General features: G+C 48.9%; 1 protein-coding gene across 2 annotated transcripts in view; it reads left to right on the top strand.

The window, feature by feature from the left end:
* The first annotated feature begins 342 nt into the window (after window positions 1-342).
* The window catches only part of SLC6A4 (solute carrier family 6 member 4), a 40747-nt gene continuing 33646 nt past the window's right edge, over window positions 343-7443 (top strand). For both annotated transcript variants that reach the window (XM_037743331.1, XM_017542029.2), the window contains exon 1: window positions 343-731. The gene's annotated coding sequence lies outside the window, so the exon portion shown is untranslated. The remainder of the gene's footprint in view (window positions 732-7443) is intronic.

Below are 7443 nucleotides of genomic sequence, written 5' to 3'. Positions count from 1 at the left end.
CCAGTTCTTCATTCCTTCATTCTGTAAGTCTTTATTGTGAGGCTCTGGGGACGGAGAGGAATTAGACAAGGGCCTCTACGCCGAGCTCACATCCCAGCGGGGCAGTCAGAGAAACCCGTGGGTACCACGTGTTGTTACGTCCCAGGAAGAAAAAGAGAGCAGGTTTCGGGATGGGGACGATGGGGAGGTGTCGGGGGTCAAGAGAGATGGCTGGGAGGAAGCGCCACAAGCAGAACCCTACAAGCGGTCCAGGAGGGGTGCCGGCAGGGGAGGAGCATACCCGCCCCTTTTTACAGCCTCCCCCTTCCCTCAAAGTTAAAGAGCAGGAAAGTCAGGATTCCTCACTGGCCCTGCCCTTCCGAATGCTCCGCGCTCCGCTCCTCCCTGAGAGCTTGTGGGTATCGGGGGTCCCTCCCCTCCCCGCGCTGGGATCGGGCGCGCACCCCGCCCCGCAGCTCGGCCCCTCCCGGGCGAGCGCACCCCCATCCAGCGGGAGCGCCGAGCCGCGGCCGCAGGGAAGCATTAAGTTTATTCGCCTCAAAGTGACGCAAAAATTCTTCAAGAGCTCTTTGGCGGCGGCTATCTAGAGATCGGACCATGTGAGGGGCCGCGGGTACAAATACAGCCGCGCCGGCGCCCCTCCGCACAGCCAGCGCCTCCCGGTGCCTCGAGGGCGCGAGGCCCGACCACCTCCCCAGCCCGGGACCAGCCTCCGCCCGGCAGTCCGGCAGGTGGGTCAGCTTTTCCTCTCCGCCTCGAACCCACGCTTCTTCCAGAACTTCTTCCCTGTCTTGGGAAAGGGAAAGAGAGCCGCTGCGCCCCACGGTCCGGCGAGGAGGCGAGGAGGCGAGGACCGGCATGCGTCCCAGCGGTGGGCGCCGGATCCTACCCCTGCGCCCTCCACGCTCCGCAAGAACCAGAGCTGAAGGGGACGGGCCAGGGTGGGGCGGGGGACAAGGAGCGTGGAAGGGACGAGGAGCGTGGAGTGCACGAGGGGGCCTTGGGAGGCGGGCGTGGGGGGTCCTTTGTCTATTGTTACAGGGGCTTTGCAACCTCTTGAGGACCCGCGAAAGACCCCTTAAACAGGATCTTGAGCAAAATGCTGTCCTGTACTTTGGGAGGAGTTGCTTTCGTTTCAACCCATGGTTTATGTTTGATCTTTACTTTGCTGTCATCAAGTGCTGGTGGCTTTATGCAAAGGGAGGGCTCTGGTTGACACAAATGCCCAGATAGCTAGAGAAATCAGAGTGGCGCTTAAGTGGGCTGAGTCTCCGTGGCTTGGGCGGCTTAACTGTCAGAGCAGAGGAGCGCTCAGACACCTCGCGGGCCATTCAGAATTTATGTGAAACTCCAACTCCAGCGACTGTGCTACGTGGTTGAATGGTATAATCATCATTTGCTTGAAAATTGTGTACATTCAGATTTATTTTTGAACAAAAAAAAAACTCTCTGGAGCTCAAGACTGGATTTGGGTCTTGGGCTAAGGAGCAAATTTTCTTTTGAACTGGGGCTTTTCCATGTTGAATTGTTCCTTTTCCATTTGGGACTCTAAAGAATTTGAAGAGGGGTAGAATTTCTGAATCAGACATTACAAAGGCTTTGTGTATGTATTTTTACAATCAATTTTGTCCAGAAAAGTGAACCAGGTCAATGGATTATTTATGAGCCTGCTAGCTAACTCTCATCATAGGAAGATGAGATCAAATATTTAATGTGTTTTGCTTTCAGTGACATAGGAAAACTGTCTTAAGAAGGCGACATTGGGACTTGTGTTTAATGAAACAGAGAACTGTGGGCAGCGTCAGTGTTGGGTTTTTAGGAGCACAGGGAGCACACAGCTTTGACTCTGTCCCGTGATTTGCTTCTGTGTGAAGCCATTGAGATCCGAAGGTTTGGGTTTTCCTGCCTCACACTCTGGGGTGGCGGTGACCTTTCCAGCATGGGTGAGAGGCAGGTTCTTACTAGGTTTGTGCAAACTGAGCAAGCCATTTGGGGCATGGGTTTTTCTCTTTTCTTTCTTCTTTCTTTCTTTTCTTTCTTTCTTTCTTTCTTTCTTTCTTTCTTTCTTTCTTTCTTTCTTTCTTTCTTTCTTTTTCTTTCTTTCTTTCTTTCTTTCTCTCTCTCTCTCTCTCTCTCTCTTTCTTTCTTTCTTTCTTTCTTTCTTTCTTTCTTTCTTTCTTCTTTCTTCTTTTTCTTTCTTTTCCCACTATAGAACAGATTGAAACTGCTTCACAATTAATCAAAAGTCCTCTCAACATTCTGGTGATCCATCTAAGACTTTTCAGAGGTGTAACCACCAGCACAGATAATCAAATCCATTTGTTTTCAATCTCGTTGTTTAAGAAATATATATACTAGGAGTGGGGTAGAGGGAATAATGTTGATGTTTTAATGGAATCCGAAAGATCTCAGAAATTCCTCTTGGGGAATGTGTAGAGTCGTCTGAGCATTTTGATGAAATTTGGAGAGGCATGTTGAAGAGTGTTGCAAATGGGTGAGGTGCCTGAGGAATGGGGATGCTGGGCTGGAGGGGGGCGTAGGAGTCTGGAGCAGGCTCTTTCCTATAGCAGGTTTGCTTCCCAGACACGCTGGATGTCCCCTGCCAAAGAGAAACACAGGTAACTCCAGAAATTAAGCCAATATGTGGCAGGGCCTCTCCTTCCTACTTGTGAATGAGTGGTAAGACTGGAGAGAACATAGAAGCCAGGGCTTCCTGAAGAAGCTTAATTTTAATTTGGCTTCATGAATCAACAGGATATGGTCATGACTTGACTTTTTCTAGAGATGTCCAGACAGCCACAGCAAAAATTATACAGTCATTTTTGGTTGTTGTTGAGAAGGTAACCTAATACCTTAGTTATTCCCATAACACGTCAGCTCCTCACGGTCGTCAGCTCTAAATAAGGGGCTGTGGGGAGGCCTGCCTAACACGATGTCCGCGTCCCCTCCAATGCACCCTGCAACTGTGACCCTAACCTCTCCGCTTTAAGAAAGCAGGAGTTGAAATGATGGTGCAAAAACGCCTGAGAGCTGGTACTCTCTACCCAGATATTGCCTTCAAAGCAGGGTCTCCTGGGGGTCCCCTCGGGTTTTACTCTAAGGCAGAGGCTTTGCACACTCTGGAAGCTTTGCACACATGTAAATTAAGCCTGCAGATTAACCCCACCCAACCAACAGGGGCCCAATAACCCCACTCCCCAGCTGCCCAAATGTTCTTTACAAGATGCCCTGGGCGTGGTGCGGTAGAAATGGCCCCCAGGCAGCCCAAATTTGGGCTGCACCGATTTCCCTGTCCAGTCCCTGGGCTACGGACAGCCGCCTCTACTCCCCTGAGGTTTGTGGTGTTCCATGGAGCAGATCTGGGCATGAAGCAAAACATCTCATAAAAGCGCCTGTTTCTCCGCACTTGGGGCAAGGGAGGCAGACTTCCCTGCTCTTACAGGGGCTTCGTTTCTGGGCTTACCTGGGCAAATGACACTCCAAGGAAGGAAAACTGCCATCTTTCTAGGAGGGACCCAGGTGGAAAACAGATGAAGCTAGCCTGTCACGGAAACCTGGCATCAATGATCTTCCCTGAGCAGAGAGGCAAATTGCTCTTCTAGGGTGAGCACGGCTCCACCGTCGGCCAACACAGCCCCCGAATTTCCAGGTGGAGCTCACCATGCTGACTTTGGTCCACGTTCAGAAATGTTGTTCTGTGGCACCGTCTCTGCAGGAGCTGTTTCCTACAGCCTGACTTTTGGTCGCTCTGGGTGACTGGGAAGATGAATGCCCGTTCATTGAATGTCAACAACGCGCTTTTAAATGGGAGCGAGTGTTTTCCCAGCCCTGTGTCTAATGAGGTGACAAAATGAGCAGTGATAAAGCGGGTGTAAGGCGGTCTGACTGCCTTGTTATTATTTCTTCTTTCCTTTGGCCCCCGTGGAACCTGGCAGCAGCTCCCTGCTTCCATCCCAACCCTGAAGCAAGGGGATTTGTTAATGGGATTTAAACCCCAGGCTCTTTAGCACCCAGGACTGGATGGACCTCCATTAACCCCAGAAGCCCTGGACTGCAAAAGGAGAGACACGCCCCAGTGATGTGAGACACAGAGGCAATGTCCCAGGGCCTTCAGGCTCTGACGGTGACAGCGCAGTGCTGGGTCTCCTGGGATGGTGAGGTCCAGTTCTTCAGGGCATTCTTTGAGGTAGGGAGAGTAGAGGTGACAGGGGAGGTTGTGACCAGGCCAGGTGATCTGGCAAGTGCTTCTCAGCCAAGATGGGGACACAGCAAGCCTGTTGTGTGCTTCGGGAGAGCCCAGAGCCCCAGGATGGGTGAGCAGCCGGTGGGAGGCCGGGAGGGGCAAGCGCGTGGGCCTTTGCTGTCTTGGGTTTCGGTGTGATCTTTCTGTGTGTATCCCAGAAAAAAAGAGCATTTCATTTCCTTTCTTACTGAACTGTTGAATAAAATAAGCTGATTTGTTTTCTCTAAGGGAACTTTTTATTCTAACTAAGGGGCCAAGAGTTAGAGAGAGGGAGACCCGGAAGGACCAGGGAGGGGTCCTCAGCTCTGTGCGTGGCTGGCTTGAGCTCACCCACAGGTCATGAGGACAAAGCCAGGCCTAGAACGTGAGTCTCTTGTACTTTTCTCTCTTCTCCTCTCTCCCTAATGGTGGGCACGTCGTCTTTTTTTTGTTTGTTTTTTTGAAATGGAGTCTGGCTCTGTTGCCCAGGCAGGAGTGGATGCAGTGGCACCATCTCGGCTCACTGCAACCTCCACCTCCCGGGTTCAAGCAATTCTCCTGCCTCAGCCTCCCAAGTAGCTGGGATTACAGGCATGCGCCACCACGCCTAGCTAATTTTTGTATTTTTAGTAGAGATGGGATTTCACTGTGTTGGCCAGGCTGGTCTCGAACTTCTGACCTCATGATCCACCTGCCTCAGCCTCCCAAAGTGCTGGGATTACAGGCTGGAGCCACCGTGGCTGACCAGCATGTCGTCTTTAAAAGGCAAATCCAATTAGCTGGACCTTTCCTTTGTTTCAGAGGAGAGGAGCTGGCCCAAGGAACAGGGAGGGAGGAGCCTGGAGGGGAGAGGGGAGAGAGGCTCTTCTGGCCAGCAGGGAGCTTTGGCTGACTGGAAGTTTCCTAGCTCTGGCTGAGGGCTAGAATTACTTTTTCTTTTTTCTTTTCTTTTTTTGTAACGGAGTTTTGCTCTTGTTACCCAGGTTGGAGTGCAATGGCGCGATCTCGGCTCACCGCAACCTCTGCCTCCTGGGTTCAGGCAATTCTCCTGCCTCAGCCTCCTGAGTAGCTGGGATTATAGGCACGCGCCACCATGCCCAGCTAATGTTTTGTATTTTTAGTAGAGACGGGGTTTCACCATGTTGACCAGGATGGTCTCGATCTCTTGACCTTGTGATCCACCCACCTCGGCCTCCCAAAGTGCTGGGATTACAGGCTTGAGCCACCGCGCCTGGTAGAATTACTTTTTCTTTTGAAAAATTTCAACTGAAAAATCAGAGATGTGGTCCATTTTCACCAGTTAACATTTTGCCAATTTGTGTACAAAGCCACTCTAATTATGCATTTATCTAATTTTGTATATGCAGTGTATATATAATATATATATAACATATAAGATCATTAATATAATTATCCCATACATATATATTCATATATGTATAGTTGAACCTTTGAGAGTTTGCAGACTTCCAGATACTTCTTCCTTAAATACTTCAACATACATTTCCAACAAACAAGGACCTTCTTGTACATAACCGCAGCCCCATTTTCACCCTGGGGAAGTTGAACATGGATACAATACCATTATCACATCTACAGCTCATATTCCAGTTTCCCCCGCTGTCTCAGGATGTCCTTTTTAGCTTACAGGGTTACCTTGTGAGACTGTAAACTCCTCAAGTCAGAAAGTTTTTCTTGCTCTCATCTCCGTGCATATCTGAGAACTAGATTGGTACAATGATGTGTAAGGATGAACTGATTTTTCACGAATGTCCCCAACTGTGTGACTCATGGTAAAGCACATCTCAGAAATTTTTAATCAAAGAGTATAGGCACCTTTGATCAGCAACACCCAAACTGCAAAAACCTTGTGGCTGAAGAGGGGTTCGCAGGTGGTGGCCTCTGAACCTCCCTTTCCACCTGGATGCTCCCCCTCCTCCAGCAGCCTCACCTCAGCTGACCTTGCCTCTCCTTCTCCCCCTCCATGCCCCAGCCAGAGAAATGGCCAGTTCCCCCTCTCGCTTCCCTTCTCCACTCCCATTTTATCTTGTCGTTTCACTTCAGACCCCTTTCTCCCCACTTCCCTCATCCACCTTGCCCAGCTGCCACAGGTAAATCCACCCATACTCCATAGCACCCTGTCCCTGGGGCTGTTTGCTGTTTTTCCCACTTCTCCCTGTCTTGGGTCCCTCTGTGGGCCCAATCATGTCTGCTTTACACAAAGGTAATCTTAGTAATATACGTGTATAAAGGAAAAAGAAAAGCTGTGTTTGGACATGTTCTCGTGTTTTATCTTGATTTCTATTTATTGCACAATTTGCATTGATTGCAACAGTAAAGGAGTGTTTAGAAGATGTGACTGTCCTAATCCTGCTGAATCTAACACATCACCTGCTTTGAGTTTCTCGAGTCTTTACTTTGTTACCGTAGTGTATCTAAATCTGGACTAGTCTCTTTCCCAGACTTGTCCAGATTTAGATACACTACGGTAACAAAGTAAAAGCAGTTTTGTTTTCTGCAAAAAGTTGTAAGTTGTGAAATTAAGTGTCACAAGCAATTCATGTCATCAACTTCTAAAGAACTTGGGCCTGGCACAGTGGCTCATGCCTGTAATCCCAGCACTTTGGGAGGCTGAGGCAGGAAGATTTCTCGAGTCCAGGAGTTCAAGACCAGCCTGGGCAACATAGCGAGACCTCGTCTCTACTATATATTTTAAAATTGAACAACAAACAAACAAAGCTAAAGACTTTAAAAGTGCCTAAAAAACACCTCCGTGTAATCTGTTCAAGAATCTCCCTGTTCCTTGTTCTTCTTTTTTTTTTTTGTATTTACTTTATTGTTTTTTTACTGTTATTTTTATTTTAAAGTTGGGGGTATATGTGCAGGTTTATTACAGGATATATTGTGGGACACTGAGGTTTGGTCTTCTATTGATTCCTTCACCCGGATAGTGAACATAGAGCCCAATAGGAAGTTTTCAGCCCTCCCCTGTCCTCCTTTGGAGTCTTCACTGTTTATTGTTCCTATCTTTATGTCTGTGTGAACCCAAGATTTAGCTCCCACTTATAAGTGTTTTCTTTCCTTAAATTTAGTTTTCCTTAAGAACCAAAAAGAGCCGGGCGCAGTGGCTCAATCCTGTAATCCCAGCACTTTGGGAGGCTGAGGGGGGTGGATCACGAGGTCAAGAGACCGAGACCATTCTGGTCAACATGGTGAAACCC

This window comes from Cebus imitator, unplaced genomic scaffold (genome assembly GCF_001604975.1).
Source record: "Cebus imitator isolate Cc_AM_T3 unplaced genomic scaffold, Cebus_imitator-1.0 Scaffold140, whole genome shotgun sequence".
Classification (NCBI taxonomy): Eukaryota; Metazoa; Chordata; class Mammalia; order Primates; family Cebidae; genus Cebus; species Cebus imitator.
The sequence above is the reverse complement of the archived record's forward strand: the minus strand, read 5'-3'. Positions and strand labels throughout refer to the sequence as shown.